Raw genomic sequence first — 17,922 nt, 5'->3', positions numbered from 1 at the left:
ATTATGAATGTGCCTATTCTATATACAGTCATGTACTACATAGCAACACTTTGGTCAATGATGAACTACATATACTGCAGTGGTTCTTTGGTCAATGATGAACCACATATACCGCAGTGGTTCCACAGAATTATAATACTATATTTTTACCATACCTTTTCTATTTTAGATACACACATTCTTACCATTGTGTTACAACGGCCTACAGTATTCAGTACAGTATGCTGCACAGGTTTGTAGCCTAGGAGCAATAGGCTATATTATATAACCTAGGTATGTAGCAGGCTAACCATCTAGATTTGAGTAAATACACTCTATGGTGTTCACACAACAGTGAAATTACCTAACAACACATTTCTCAGAGTGTATCTCTGTCATTAAGCTACGTGTGACTGTATTCATATAAATGGTATCACAATATTTGTCCTTTTGTGTCTGAGAATTATGTGTTTAACTATTTGAGAGACTGCCAAACTGTTTTATACAGCAGCTGCACCGTATCACATTACCATCAGCATACAAAATGGTTCCAATATCTTCATATCCTTGCCAATACTTGTTATTTTCCTTTTTTTTTCATTATTATAGCCATCCTAGTAGGTGTTAAGTAGTATGGCAGGTTTGATTTGCATTTCTCTGATGATTAGTGATCTTGAGCATCTTTTCTTGTGCTCACTGGTGATTTTTATGTTTTCTTTCAAGAAGTATGTATTCAAGTCAATTGCCTATTCTTCATTTGGGTTGTTAGTCTTTTCTGTTGCTGAGTTGTAGGAATTATATATATATATTCTGAACACCAAACACTTTACAGATATATGAGTTCCATCTATTTTCTCCCATTCTGTAGGTCATCTTTTTGCTTTCTTGATAATGTGTATTAATAAATAAAAGTTGTATTTTTTGTTTCAAGAAGTCTAATTTATTTTTTTGTTTATACTTTTTATGTCATATTTAAAAATCCATTGCTAAATTGAAGGTTATGAAGATGTAGCCTATGTTTTCTTATAAGATTATTATAATTTTAGTTCTTATATTTAGTCATTTTTCCATATTTTGTTAATATTTGTATATGATTTGAGGTAGAAATCCAAATTTATTCTTTTACATATGGATATCCAGTTTTCAGCAAAATTTGTTGAAAAGACTATTCTTTCCTGATACATTTAATAAATGTACTTTGCATCTTTATCAAAAGTCAATTGGGTATATGTGTATGTTTTTTGTTTTTTGTTTTGAGACAAGAGTCTCCCTCTGTCGCCCAGGCCGAAGTGCAGTGGCACAATCTTGGCTCACTGCAACCCCTGCCTCCTGGGTTCAAGTGATTCTCAAGCCTCAGGTGCCCGAGTGGCTGGGATTACAGGTGTGCACCACCACGTACGACTAATTTTCATATTTTTAGTAGAGATGGGGTTTTGCCATGTTGGCCAGGCTGGCCTCAAACTCCTGACCTCAGGTTATCCGCCCACCTCAGTCTCCCAAAGTGCTGAGATTACAGACGTAAGCCACCATGCCCAGCTTATATGTGTATGATTTTGTTTCTGGACTCTCAATTCTATTCCATTGATTTCTATGACTATATTTATAGCAGTGACACACTGTTTTGATTACTGTGGCATTATAGTACATTTTGAAATGGAGAAATGGAAGTCCTCCAACAATATTCTCCTTTTAAAAGATTGTTTTGGCTATTTAGTTCCCCATGCAATTCCATAGGATTTTTAGAATCACCTTTGCCATTTCTGGAAAAAAAAAAAAAGGCTATTGGAATATTTACAGGAATTGTGTGAAATCTGTAGATTGCTTTGGGTAGTACTGAGATCTTAATAATATTAAATCTTCCAACCCATGAACATAAAATGAACTTCTATTTACCTATGTTGTCTTTTTTAAATAACATTTTGTAGTTTTCAGTGTACACATGTTTTACCCCTAGATTAAATTTATTCCCATGTATTTTATCTTTTTGAATGCTATCATGAATGCAATTTCTCAATATTCTTCTTAGATAGTTCATTGTGTATGGAAAAACAACTGATTTTTTGTGTTGATCTTACAATTTAAACATTTTCCAAATTTATTAGCTTTAGTAGCTCTCTTATGAATTATTTGTGACTTTTTACATATAAGATTATGTCATCTGTAAATAGAGGTAGTTTTACTTCTTTCATTCCAACTCAGTTGCCTTTTATTTATTTTTGTTGTCTACTTTCTCTGCCTAGAACTTCCAGTAAAATTCTAAATAGCAGAGGCAAATGTGGTCATCTTTGTCTTTCTAATCTTAGGGGAAAAGCTTTCAGTTAACATTGAGTACGATGTTAGTTGTGGGTTTCTATAAACATCCTGTGATGTTAGTTGTGGGATTCTGTAAATATCCTTTATCATGTTGAATATTTCCTTCACTTTCTATTTTTTTAGTGTTTTTATCATGAAAGGGTGTTGGATTTTGTCAAATGCCTTTTCTGTGTGAATTAATATGATCATGTATTTTTCCCTTTTTTGTATTAATGCAGGATATTGTACTAATTTATTTCCTTATGTTAAACCATCCTTGAATTATATCAATTCCCTGTTTCCCTTTTCCTGCTTAGTCCACTTTTATCATCATTCTAGACCTACCCTTCCAACACTTTGCCTTGATTTCATCATGGTGACCCTTTTTCAATGACTAATAACAGAAATTTCGGGTGCTGTGATCAAAGTTGATAGGTATGGTAAATGCTGAAACCATACTTTGACATTTTTATATTAAGATGAGGTCGATATGTTATATCCTGTTAGCTAGTATAGCACTGAAATGGAAGAACTCTGTGAGAAGAGATACAACAGATACAACATAATTTTGATTTCATGGAGTCAGCAAACATTTGTTGTGTTATCCTGACCTAGAACAGATCCAATGGTAGTCCAGGCCATTAAAATACCTACATTCTAGCCACATGGTAGAGACCATAAGAAACCTCATAATCTTACTCTTTTTTTATATGTAGAGATATTTTAACAATTTAACATGGTTATAGACTGAATATACCCCAACCTTACCAGTTGCTATGCAAACTATTAGACTGCTCATTGCCTGGAGATGATATCCACTCTTTGCCCCCCACCTCACCCATCATTCAAAGATGATCTCTATAGTAAATTTGTTCATGCTTTAATGATAGTTTTGTACTGGTAGGTCTTAATATGATTTTTCATGGACATTACTGTGAACTGTCAGGAGATATTAGGGACAGGGAGAGCATTTTCCATACCTTTAAGAAGCATACCACTCAAGTGTCTCTGAATATGCTAGTGAAATAATTAAGCTCACTTCAGCCAGTCAGAACTTAATGCCTTTATGGATTTTGACTACTGTTTTAAAATAGTGTTTGGAAAATAGCCTTTTACATAGGCATTCTCAAATTACATATATAATTCCTATGAGGACACTGGAAAAGATGATAATTCACAATTATGGCTAAAGCTAGGATTGAAAAATTCAGTCAAATATTAGTCTCCAAAGATAAGTCCTATGAAGTATTGGATAGTATTGAGCCATGCTGAGCAGCTAGAGAGACTACCTGTTTAACATATATAGAAAAACCTTTCATCTTGTTCCATTTAAGTTCATTTTGAATTCAGAATGCAAAATTTCTGCATATCTGCCACTTTCTTTGCAATTCCTAATTATCTTAAGATAGAACCTTGGGTAGTTTTCTTATTCTTTTAATTTTTCTAACAATATATCTTTTCTTATATCTGCTTTAAATGTGAAAGTCATAGAAAACAAAAGAGCAAAGGGTAATGTTATGAGTAGGTAGGAAGCACAGAGAGATAGTGGAGGTACGTTACATTCTGGAAGATGCTGTTCTTAAACAGAGTTTAAGCAGGAAGACAACAGCAAAAGTCCTAGAAGCGGAATATTCGGGCTCTAAAATATCACAGGAACTCCACCTATCTTGAGAGACAGAGAGCCAGGTAAGGAAGAATGGCAACAATTGCAATTCAGTTCCACTAAGCCACATTACATGAATGCATTAGACACTGATTGTAGCTAAGTCCAATTAACACAACATGTCTATTATAACCATTTAATCTGGTTATATTTTGATCAAAGATAAATTTTAAAAAGAAAAAGAAGTAACACTCATAGGTGTACTTTAAGGAAAAGAAAACTGCATAAGAATTTTTAAATAAAGTTAAGACTCTTGGTAGACTTCATTATTTACTCAAATTTTTCACCTCACATTATACACATGCCCTCTGCCATGCAACTTTCAAATGCATTCCATAAAGGCAGAATGTATTTTTCCACCCTTTGACTTTGCTCTGGATGAAAGTGTAATTCCCCACCTGATTATTTGGCCAATAGAATGAGTTGAAAGAGACAGTGTATCACTTCTGAGCTTGGGTCTAAGAGGACTTGTGTGCTTTAGCTTTCCCTCTTGCATATCTGTGATCACCATGAGAAAAGTAAGTCAGAGCCAGCCAATTAGTCACAAATACAATAAATCCCAATATACTCCAGTCAATCCCATTCTATATTAGATAATACCCACAGGCAACCATAGACTCATGAGTGATGATAAATGATTTCTGTTTAAAAGGTTTAGAGTAGTTCAAACACACAAATGAAAACTGAAGAAGACTTCTTAAAACTTACCTATTGCAAGAGCCATTAAAAAATTTAGAAAACTGAAAATATCAAAAGGTTGTAAGATTATTTGTTCCCCATAAAATATACGCAGAACATAAAAAAAAAATTCATGAGATGAAAAAGTTGAATACTTTAAATTTTTTAAATAGGAAAAACTAATTTAAGGATGTAATAAAAATAAACTCTTCTTGCAAAATGGCATATATTCACAGAGGAAAAGAATATTATTTATAAATAGCACAAATTTGAAAATCTCATTCAAAATATATAATAAAATAAGTAAATAAATGGATATAGATGGACAGATGAGAGATGTCTGCAATAGAAGTGTTTTAAAAGGAAACATTTTAGAAACTATAAAAGCAATAAATAAAAAAACCTTAAAAATAAAAATGAAGGGATTGCTCTTGAATGAGAGGAAAGGGGATGAGTACATAGATTCAGATAAAAGAGTTTTAAACACAGTACTAAGAAATCAATAACAAGAAACCACACCTTTATAGGTACTGAAGAAATGGTTTTAGTTACAAAAATACGAAACATTTTAAAAAATAACTACATAGAAGCAAGAAAAAAGAATCAAAGATTGTTTTATGCCAGACTTGTCCTCTCCAATGCAAAATATTTGAAGATAACATAATTAAGGTTATACTCCATCAATTAATGACAATTCTTTTTGTATTTTAAATTATAAGATAATACAGAAATATTCTGAGATAATTAAAGGCAAAGATAGTGGAAAGGGTTTTTAAATTGTACTTAATTATCATGAAGTTGTCTAAAAAAAAATTAAGAAGCCAAGATCAGCAATGTCTAGGTATAAAATGTGTTAGGTCTACTTGTATGTTTTGTGATGTTCAACTTTTCAAAATTCACTTGAATTACACTTTATAGAGTGGTTTCTATAGCCCCAGGGCAAAGCTTAGAACTGCAAATACATCTTCTTTTTGATACATTTCTAGAATCTAAATGTAGTTCTTTTATCAGAAAAGTTATAAAGAAAAATATTTTTTCCCCTCCACAAAATCTAAGGAATTTTGAAATAATTTCAAGGTTTTAAAAATAAATGTTAAATGACCAGAGATATTTTATGATCTTTAAAAGTAAAATAGATTAATAACCATTGTATTGCCCCTTATCCAAAACCCTGTCTATAAATTGTTCATTATCAAACAAAATATGCCATAGACATGCAAATGCAGACAATGAAGCAGAAATGTTATGGTTATGAAATGCTTCAAATTTTGAACTTTATTTCTGAATTTTCTTCTTTTTGTATTTCTAAATTTTTCTAGTTCTCTTGAAGGAAACATGGATTATTTTTATAATGAATAGAATCTTTACTTAAAAAGAGGAATCTTGTATTTGTATTTTTCTCCATGATTTTTTTGTGTTATCTAGTGTTTCCGAATTGGAATTTTAACGATAAAATTATATAATTATCCTGGAGAAATGATGTGAACAGAAACAGGTGTTTCTTGGATTCTGCTGTCAGTCCCATATTTTAATACACAAGTGACAGCTGTGCAACTGATTTTAAATCACATAATGTTTAATATTCATTTTCAAAGATAATACATGCAAATCAGCAATATGATAAAATTTTATGATATAGTAATGCCATATTTTATTATTGCTATTTGTAATTTCTCATCATATTTCTATCAGCTTTTTCATAATAACATGCAAACATATATTAATAGCTCCAGTTTTCAATCTCACTATAATACCATTTCCAAAGCCATTTAGCTCATTGCCTAGAAATAGGGGGTTATCAGAGTTTGAACCTCCAGGAATTACAAACTGTAATTAGAAACTATGGAGCAAACATTTGACTTATAGTTATTGCCTTTAGCAAAACTCACCTGAACGTTCAGCCCTCTCCCTGTGATATTCATGTGCCTAAGAGTGAATTGCTCACTGCCTTTGCCAATTGCTTTAAATATTTTGATACATCAAGGGTAGTCTGAGATAAAGTTTCTTCCTAAAACATTTGCAAATTCAGCTCCAGTCAGTGCCTTATTGTTAATTTCCAAGGGGGTTTTTCAAATAAAACTACATGGAGGGTAGCACATTTGGAATTCTTCTGGAAAAATCCACAAAAATTATAGTCTCATTAGAAATCATTGGAAGAGTATGTAAAATCATTGCATTGTACTTTTCAAAATAATGTTATAATAAGAAACAAGAGAATATTTAACTTTCTCATTTTGTATTTCTAATAAAATAGAACTCTTATTTTCATGTAGCAGTAAACATTAGAATGACTCTGCTGTATCTTTCCTCATTGATTCAGATGTGTAATTGATTGTCTCTCCCTATTAAATATAAATTATAGGAGTTTAATAGGATTATGTAACTTAATACGAACCACAGTGTTGGAAGGCTTATGATTTGGAAGGGCAGAGACGTGGGCAGTGATGGTGGGGCTAAAACTGCTTCTTAAAACTGAAGCAACTTTTTAGTTGTTCTAAACAAAGGTATGGAGTCATCTGTGAAATTGAGTTAAGACATTGTTTTAGAGAAATGAGTGGTAAGCGACTTAAATGAGTCATTTATTTATCCAAGGAAGATAAAACTTATCTTCTGAATTGGATAATTTTTAGAAAAGATGCAATTAATTTTTTAATGGAAAAGATTTGCTTTTCCCTAAGACAGATTTTAATTGAGGAAAAAAATAAGGAAAGTATATTTTCCTATTCTCATTGGTCCTCAGAGAAGTGGGAAAGGAGAGCACAAACTCTGGGTAAGGGGGCATAGTTAGAGGCACATGTGTCAGGGAAAAGCTTACCTCTCTACCAGACATGACAACTACTAGGCAAAGTGGAAGGGTGGCTGGTAAGAGTCACTTTTAGAAAGAGGATGACCTATACCTCTAGCAAAAGGCATTTTAGTAGTCAATAGAAGGTTTGATTTCATGCCTTCTAATTCCCTTCTGTTATCCTCAGATGTGTGAAATCTTCTTGTCCTTTGTGACCTGTTCTTAACTCTGCCTTGAGATATTCCAGACTTGAAAAGAAGTGGCACAGATAAACAGAAAGAAGAAACCAGGCAAAAGGTAATTACAGATGTCCTTCAGGGAGTAGAGCAGTTATATAAACAAAACACCTAGATGTCTGGATCCATATGACAGCAACGTCAGATTTTTTGGATGCGTAATCATCCCAGAGAGAGCCCCAGAAATACTTGGGAAGTGATGTGCAGGGGAGCCTAGTAAGGATTAAAATACATGTGGATCAAAGGATTGCTATGCTGACACTGAAGGCACATGACCCTGAAACTTAAAAAAACTAGAAACTTTGAGCAACATAAATAAGACCGTATGATAAAGTTGTAGAAAATTCTATGTTTAAGTTGGCCAGGTGCAGTAGCTCATGTCTAATCCCAGCACCTTGGGAAGCCAAGGTGGGCGGATCACTGGAGGTCAGGAGTTCCAGATCAGCCTGGCCAACATGGTGAAACACTGTCTCTACTAAAAATACAAAAATTAGCTGGGCATGGTGGCGGGCACCTGTAATCTCAGCTACTTGGGAGGCTGAGGCAGGAGAATCGCTTGAACCCTGGAGGTGGAGGTTGCAGTGAGCCTAGATTGCACTGCTGCACTCTAGCCTGGGCGACAAGAGTGAAACTCTGTCTCAAAAAAAAAAAAAAAGAAAGAAAGAAAATTCTATATTTAAGTTGTTAACTGTGGGAAGTGACTTTGACATTTCTTTTTTTGTCAGTTCATGTTACAGAGCACAATTGGGATATAATTGCATATTTCAAGAATCTTGTATGTATGTGTGTTTGTGTGTGTTTATGTTCAAATAAAAAGATAATTTTCTCAGTCATTTAGGAAATACACATTCAGGATTGAACACGTTGTTTTTAGACCTATTTCCTTTTTCAATAGGTATTATCAGAAATGGAAAGTGTGCTTAACTTTGGATACCTACCTTACAGATTATAGTCATATAAGTCCAGTATAATACAGAAAGTAAGGCCTACAATTTCTTGATTTATAATCACAAATATAATACCTTTGAGTGAAACTACAAATATTTTTGCTAGTAAACAAGGGATTATGTCTACTGGTAAGTACAAAGCTGTGTAGGATTTAATTCTCTAGAGAACTTCCCAGGAACAAAAATGTGCTGCCTGGCAAGAGTAGCCATAATCTTACCATTCAGTTCCCAAAGCCCCATTTGGTTTCACTCATCCATTCATCAGATGTATATTTATACATGACATCTTCCCAGAGACTTTGGAAGGCAAAAGAGTTCTAAAAGAAATGAAGCATTCTCTTTACCCTTGGATAACTCAGAATTTGAAAGAAAGTAATATGATAAACTGATGTTTATTATCCACCTATTATGTACCAAGCTGTGCCCTGGTGCTAACCCAAAGGTACAGAAGAGCTAACTCTCCCTGGGAGTTGAAAGAAAGACAGAATTTGAAGTAAACCTTGAAGGACAAGTAGGACTTCACCAGTTGGAAAAGGGATGGAGCATATTCCAGATGGAAGAACCAGCATGTAGAAATCCATGTGTGTAAATACATTGTGTGGTAACAACAGGGAAATTCAATATAGCTGAGTAATTGTTGTATTGAGGACTCATACTGGCAAATAGCATAGGCTTGGGCTGATGATAAAGTAGCAGGTAGAAAATCAAGACTTGAACTCCCTCTGTGGCAGCTACTGTGGTAGAAGTACTACTTCTATTATTTAATTAAACATTTAAAACAATACTACAAGGCATCTATTATCATTATTTCACAGGCAAGAAAATTGATAATAATAATAAACGAAAAGCATTCATTTTCTTACACAAGTTTATACAGCGGGTCAAGGGCAGAGACTCCAAAAAAATTATCTTCTTGTTGATCATCATACAAAAAGGATTTCATGTGGCAGGCTAAGGAGGTCAAGCTTACATCAAGGCAATGGTGGACTATTTAACTGGTCATTATATCCCTCTTCTTTGATTCATCCATTCATTTAAAATGATTACATTTCAATTATGTACCAGGCATTGTTGGTATTGTCACATAGTCTATTACAGAAAGATCGCTGTTCAAAACTACACATTCAATATAAGCTATGAGACAATGATAGAAACATTTTAATGTATGATTGCTGTACAAAGAGGAAGTGGCAAAGCTTATCATGGAGGCACAACAAGAATGAGTTAGCCAAAGTTTCACAAAGGAAATGGCGTTTGAGAAAATTATTTACAAATGTAGTAGGTCATTAGATGTTAGGAGAGCCCAAGAAGCATCCAAGAAAAATAAAGAAAAAAAATACAGGTAGAAGTATAGGTAATTCAGTAAGATCAAGAGTATAAATAGGTTGGGGCTGGGCACGGTGGCTCATGCCTGTATTCCCAGCACTTTGGGAGGCCAAGGCAGGTGGATCACAAGGTCAGGAGATCGAGACTATCCTGGCTAACACAGTGAAACCTTGTCTCTACTAAAAATACAAAAAATTTGTGGTGGCGGGCTCCTGTAATCTCAGCTACTTGGGAGGCTGAGGCAGGAGAAGTGCTTGAACCTGGGAGGCGGAGATTGCAGTGAGCGAAGATCACACCACTGCACCCCAGCCTGGGTGACCGAGTGATACTCAGTCTCAAAAAAAAAAAAGGAGTATAAATAGGTTGGACTTTTAGCAATATGGCTGAAGAAGAGTCAGGGGCCACATTATGAATAGTCTTTTATTCCAAGAGAAAATCTTTGCAAACCACAGATGGTGGCCCAAATTCAAATGACAGACATCCTTTTTTTTAAATTTAATTTTATTGTCCACACACATAATCTTTTTTAACTAAATTTAGAAAAAAAAGTAAGATTTTACATAGAATTTATGCCTCTCTTAAAAATTAGAAGAGGTGCCCACATTTGGCCTGGATTTCTGGCTAGTAACGATTGGTGCTGGAGAAGAGTTCTCTCCTTGAAATAAACATGTTCACTTAACAAACTGCCTCATTCTTGTATGTTCAGTGACTGATCTCTGATGATTTGTGTTGGCAAAACTTGATCTAGGCCCTGGCTTGTTTCAACATCACTTAAGAAAAATAGTAAATAAGTAGCCCTCAAGCCCTCTTACACCTACTTCAAAACCAATGGATTCATTATAATTTTTGTCAACTCAGGGATTTTAGAATTGGGTTTCTAAAGAATTCTAAAGAACTAAGACCTCAAGGGAAAACTAGAAATAGAAGCAAGGAGAGGTCTGGGAATGCTGTGATGGTAAATAAAACAATAAAGGGTCCACCTGCATTTAAACATTTTATTCCTCTTGCTTTATTCACAAGTGCCTAACATAGGGTAGACACAGAATATTAAGTATATGGAAGCAGTTTTTATCAAATGATTTCCTAAAGTGTGTACAAAATAGTGTAAGTCCCTGTGATGTCCCCAAGCAAAGATTTTCAGAGTGAATCAATAATTTTTAAAAATTGAATGTCTTTTTCTTATTTTCAATATTCTTTTAACATATCAAAATATCTTAAAAATTGCATCTTCTCCACAACAACTTTCTGACACCAAAGGGATGTCCTACAATTCAGTTTAACCTGAAGTTAGTACAGATCCTACAAGTTAAAGACAAAGTCCTTCAGTTCTGATACGAAGTATCCAGGGTTAGTGGAGACCCTACAGGTTAAGGGCTCAGTCCCACAAAACTGCTCCTACTTCAGACTTCGGTTGCAGGTTTTCGGTATCTTCAAGTTACCTTCACTTTTTTTCCAAAAGACTGCATATTTGGGGTTCCCAAAACATTTCACCCTAAAGTTCAATAATTCACTAGAACAATTCACAGAACTTGGGAAAGTGCTATATTTAAGATTACAGTTTTGTTATAAAGAATACAACTTGGCCGGGTGTGGTGGCTCACGTCTATAATCTCAGCACTTTGGGAGGCCGAGGCAGGTGGATCATGAGGTCAAGAGATTGAGATTCTCTGGCCAACATGGTGAAAGCCTGTCTCTATTAAAAATACAAGAATTAGCTGCGTGTGGTGGTGCACACCTATAGTCCCAGCTACACAGGAGGCTGAAGCAGGAGAATCACTTGAACCTGGGAGGTGGAGGCTGCAGTGAGCTGAGATCGCACGATTGCACTCCAGCCTGGCAACAGAGCAAGACCCCCATCTCAAAAACAACAACAACAAAAAAGAATACAACTCACAAACAGCCAAAAGGAAAAGATGTATAGGGAAATGTATGGGGAGGGGTGCGCAGCACTTCCATGCCCTCTGTGAGTGTGCCAGCCTCCCAGGCCATTGATATGGTCACAGATGCAGAAACTTCTCAAACCTCATTGTTCAAGAGTTTCTGTTGAGGCTTCATGATGCAGGCATCATTGATTGAGTCATTGGCCATTGGTGATTGAACTGAATCCCTTGCTCCTCCTGCGTCTTCCCACATTGGAGGTCTGGAGGTAAGGCCAAAAGTTAAAACATTCTCATCATGTGGTTGGTTTTTCTGGCACACAGGGACACTAGTTAGGGGTCCCACAAGTCACCTCATTAGCATAACAAGACACTCCTATTACTTAGGAAATGTCAAAGGTTTTTGAAGCTCTGCACTAAAAAATTGTGTAAAAGACCAACTATATTTTTTACTAAACAATAGAAGTGCTTCAAAACACAACCTATTTATTTTTGTTTCACCTGGTACTTATCATACAAATTTGTTATGAAAACTTTTAAAATAACCTTTTGTTTTGGAAATGTTAATGTATAAAATGGCAAAGCAATCAATAGAAATACCCAGAAAATGTCTTATCCTTTATAAAATTAAGCAGAGAGAAAACAGAAATAGGATCTGGTTGTGACTCTGAATTCAGCCATTTCTGGATATCAGCAAATGGTGTTGTCTGTCTGAAAGTGTATACTCTTGGTGTTTTCTGGTCTCCAGCCATACCTGAGAGGAAAATAGAGATAGAAACACATTTTTCAGCCTTCCCAGTTGTGATTCCAAATTCTCATTCTTCAGTGCAGGCACAGGCACAGAGTAGGCCGCAGCTGAGGGGCTCTGAGCTGGCTCTCCGCCATGTTCTTCCCTCTAGGCTGTCCCGTACTTGCCAACCAATGTCAGGATCCTTCTTCATTAGTGTGGTTTTATACAAACAACAGGAACCATCAGGGGTGTGCAGGATGTAAACATATCAAACCGACACTATCAACAGCCAAGGTCCATCATCCTGAGAATTCCTTCTGCCTTCGAGGCAGCAGTGAGGTTTGGAGAACTGGACCAAGAGGAGTTCTGCAGGGCTGTGTGCAGCCTGGGGTCTGCCAACATGCAGCTGTGCTCGCGGTCCCAGCTGCTTCACCCCCCTCTAGACATGTAAGGCTAACAATTCCAATATGTACAGTAAAGTGGCTTAGTTTTCAAATCCGTTGGATTACCTTCTTGATTTTTCTATAAATACTATATTTTCAACATCAATAGAGATGCCTTATTTTCTTTCTTTTTGTATTTCAAATGCTTTCTTACAAGTTGCTCCCTTTTTTATTCCTAACTGTAGAGTCATATATTGCCAAGTGACCAAGTTCATAATAACCAGCTCCCAACCAGGCTCTTTATTGATAAAACCAGGATAATCATATCACACCTACCTACCACAGCAAGTTATAGCTTTGGTAGTTATAGCAATGTTATAACATTGTAACAGTCAAAGTTTATGGAACTAAGGTTTATTTAAGTGATCCTATTTTGAGTACTCCCTCTCCCTCTCTCTCTCTCTCTATATATATATAATATATATATACTTATATATATACACACATATATATACTTATATACACATATATGTACTTAGATATATACACACATATATATACTTATATATATACACATATATATATATTTTAGCTCAATTAATGTAATAAACATAGAACATGGGTACTTTTATTATTGCCATTTCATAGTTAGAAACCTTAAATACAAAATGTCGAGTAATTTGCCCAGTGTCACATAGTCTACAGCAATGTTAGAAGTCACACCCAAGAATTCTTGTTTCATTGGCCACAACTTTACCACTCCATTCATGCAGCTTCTTTAGTGAGAAATAATGACAAACAGAAGAGTGAAAGCACTTTGGCAAATGTAATATATTATATAAATATAAGATTCTGGCATGCAAAATCAAAGGTAGTGCCAGGCATCCTATGTATGTTTGTGTGTGCACATACACATGTATGTTTATATGTATATGTGTGTATATATGTATATACATTCATATATGTGTGTATGTATGTATATATACCTCCATGCATACATAAGTTGTGTGTGTGAGTGTTATGTATGTGATGTCAAGAAAGAAGAGCAGGGCTAAAGGTCTAGTATTAATTTAATTTTATTTCAAAATTGAAATAATTGCTTTGAAGCATCTTTTTAAATTACTCTAAGACAATTTAAATTATTTTTACATTAATTTATTTATTTTTAATCTTTTTTTTTTCTTTTTAACATTCAAGCTTGTTTCTCGTAAGTATAGTTGATTAACTTCTCTCTTGGGCACCTCTGTTCTGAGCACCTTATGCACCTTTGCTCAAGTTAAGGGGGGTGCTTCAGTGTCAACTCAATACCAGAACCCCGCAATCTATCCCTGTTTATCAACTCCAGTGCCTACATTCCCTTCCACCAGAGATTTTCTTGACTGACCGCTCCATTGGTTTGCCTTCCTAAGTATATTTACCAAAGGTTTCTAGCTCTTTGTACCTGGTTTCTCTTTCAGAATCCTAAGTTGCTTGAGAACTGGGACTCTTTCTTCACTCCTATAGCAGGGCTATAGCAGACATCACATAAATAACAAGCCTTTAGCAAACTGTGAGATTATTATTGATCTTCTACCTCCCTATTGTGAGATTTTATGCAAGCCAGTGACTTGCTTTCTATCATAGCTGTTATACTCTGCAAAATCATTACACACCTGTACAACTCTGAGGGACTACATTTGGAGTATAGAGCAAGTTATGACAAAGCAGAGGAAGCACCAGAATGGCTGGTTGGGCCACATCACATGGAAGTGCTACATTCAGATCTTACATTTAGGTCCCTCACCCTCTTTATGGGGGTTACTGTTCTTTGAGTAACACTGCTCTAATGGTAAGAGAGGCAGAAGCTAGCTCACTGTTGAAGGAAAACAACAATGGCTGAGATCTCATCAGCCATGGGACTCCTGGATTTTATCTGGTCTAAAGCACTCTCATAATAAAGGTAAAGTCAGGAATCAACTAGCAATTATTGTGGCCCAGTAAGGTCTGGACACTATGCTAGGAACTTTCAACTGTTACATCATTTAAGCCTTGAAAAAAATCGCACGCCTTATCTGCAATCAAGTTTCCATATTTAATGGATAATATAAGTAAGGCCTTTTTAGAGGTAACATATTCAAAGTTAGATAATTAATAAGTATTGCTATTGATACTCAAACTCAGGTTTATGTGACTTAAAACGTTGTGGGGATTTTTTCCTTGTTATTGTTTATTTTTTGTTGCTGTTGTGTCTCACCAGATAGAACATGGTGGGGCCCACTCCAATTGTACTCATGTAGAAATAAATGGTTCATAATCTTAGCCACTACATTTGGCTTTCCTCAACCTGACTTACCCTGTGGCCTATATGCTTTTCTTTAATAAATAGATTGGCTCTTCAGACAAAGTATTAAAGCAGCTTATAATGTAAAAACAATTTTAAACAAAGACACAATCACTCAGGAAAATTGGTGCCACAAAACTTCATTTTACTTCACCAAAGCATTTATTTTTGTCTGTAATACTTGGAAGTCTTCTAAATCTTTTACTTATGCTTTGAGCAAAAATATTCCTATCCCTTCCCTCTTCATACACTCTAAAATGCTGTAGAATTCGGTTTAAAAGCAATGTATTCTTTGAGACAAAATAAATTACAAGCAAGTCTTGCAGATAGTAGCTAGGTAAATTGATTTCTGTGTACAAAATGTCCTTTCCCTGATTTGTTGATAAAATTTTAATGTTATACATGTTAGAACTATTAAACACATCCTGCAAGCATGAGGCTTTTATTGGTGTTATGGTTTTTCTCCTTTTATCACTTGTTTTGTTAAGATTTTCACATTATGTTGAAAATTGGGCAGATCATGGTACTGGGAAATAATGCTAACTATTACCAAAGGAAGCTCATTGCATTATCTTTACTTGCCATTCTAAGCATTAGGTCTGAGCATGGAAAATAACCAGGGTGTCCTAGGTGTACTTTCAGGAAAATTGATGAATAAAACTTCAAAACCTATTATAATTTAGATTTAATATCAAGGCATGGTGTTTCTGTGAATCTGGAAGCATACCAGAAAAAAGAAGTGCACAAAAGGCTGCTTTAGCTTTAGCAGATGGGCTAAAATGATATTAAAGTCTAAGTGGTGGTGATGAGAGGCCCTGCAGCCAATGGTAGCATCTGTGAACCATGACTAGGCAAAAATGTTTGGCAAGGTTAAGGGCAGGTTCAAAGTAAAACAACATGCATCAAACAGTTCATTCAGAACTGTTAGTTATCTATTTAATTTTGTTTCCTGTTGTTGTTTTAAGAACATTGAGTGCCAGAACATCAGTGATTGGTGTAGTACTACTCCCTTAACTCAAAATGTAGAGATGCTGGTATCTCTACCTTGGATGCTCTCATTTTACAATGCCCCCTCTCTGCTCTTTATGATTCAAATCCTTCTCACTTTCACTACTTAAGTAAATATCTACCCCACACAATAAATATGTGTCAATCAAGGATCCATCTCATTTACTGGGCACTACATATGGGGATACATTAAAAGGCTAAAAAAAAAAAATTAGGAGTAAGGAGACCAATCAGGGTGCATGTTTTCCAAGAAAGCCTCTAGAAGAAGGGTGACATAAATTGCAAGGACGTGGGTTGGTGTGAGGTTTTCATGACTTCACCTGCCACCCAAATTATTTATTTTCCATTAATATAAATTTTATGCTTGACTTAAATAAAACAATTTAATCAGAAAAATTCATATCCTTGAAATTAATCAAATAAATAGATTTGTGTGTGTGTGTAAATTTTCCCTGAATTTAAGATGTTAGATCAAGAAAAAAAACAACAAAAATAAAATAATATTTTAAAATTGTAACTCTTACCTATTGCCTGCTTAATGCTAGGAGTCTAATATCTACTCCAATTTTCTTAAAAAGGAATACTCACTATGGTTTGAGTGTGTCCCCTCAAATTTATGTGCTGGAAACTTAATACCCAATTTCATATGTTGATTGGAAGTGGGGCCTTTAGGTGTAATTACGATTAGACAAGGTCATCAGGGTGGGGTCTCTATGATGGGATAGGTGGCTTTCTAAAAAGAGAAAGAGAGGCCTGAGCTGACCTGCAGATGCTTGCCCCCGCTCCATGTAATGCCCTCCATGATGCGTTAAGAATGTCCTCGTCAGATGCCACTTCCATGCTCTTGGACTTCTCAGCCTCCAGAACCTTGAGCCAATTTCTTTTCTTTATAAATTACCCAGTCTGTGGTATTCAGTTATAGCAACAGAAAATGGAATAAAACACCCCAACTTGCAAAGGAGACTTCCATCTTCCTATAACTAGCAGGATTGGAGCAGAATTGAAAAAAGAATAACTCTCTCATTACATAATTCGATGACATTTAATGCCTTATGCACACATCACTGGAATGAGTCTGAATCTTGCACTGGAAGTCATGTTGTATTGTGTTAGCACTACACATCTTACACATTGAAAATATTGAGTTATCAGAAAGAAGAAAAGGAGAAACTTAGATTAAATTAAAATTAAAAAGCAAGAGTCATGGAAAGTTTATGACTAAGATGTTTCTGGAAGACCATGAAGCCCTTTTAAACATGATTGTTTTCTTTCTTAAGCCTCTGTTGAACAAGCATCTACACTTAATTTAGATATGACCTTTTCCCTTTGGGAGAATGCAGCTTGCATTGTGTACAAACAATTTCCCACATTTCTTTGTTACTCCTTTAGCAACGATTGCAGAACAAATAACATAATACAAGAATAAAAAATATAAATCGATTGGAGTTTATGTTGTGTAAGTAGCCACACTCACATGTAACTACAGGAAATCTTTGGAAATAATCATTTAGTTGCCACTTGGCTATGACTCCATTGAGCTTTGTGGGGCATGATCTGACTACAGATACACAGGTAAAACTGAATCCGCAACTGAGTTGGTGTCCTACTCTCAGACATAAGGCCCTCTAGCTACACAAAGAGAAGAATTAGACAAGCACTTATTTGAATTCTGTTCTACAACTGTTCTCAACCTAGTCA

This window comes from Hylobates moloch, unplaced genomic scaffold, assembly GCF_009828535.3.
Source record: "Hylobates moloch isolate HMO894 unplaced genomic scaffold, HMol_V3 SCAFFOLD_5, whole genome shotgun sequence".
Taxonomy (NCBI): Eukaryota; Metazoa; Chordata; class Mammalia; order Primates; family Hylobatidae; genus Hylobates; species Hylobates moloch.
This window is presented reverse-complemented; position numbering follows the sequence as displayed.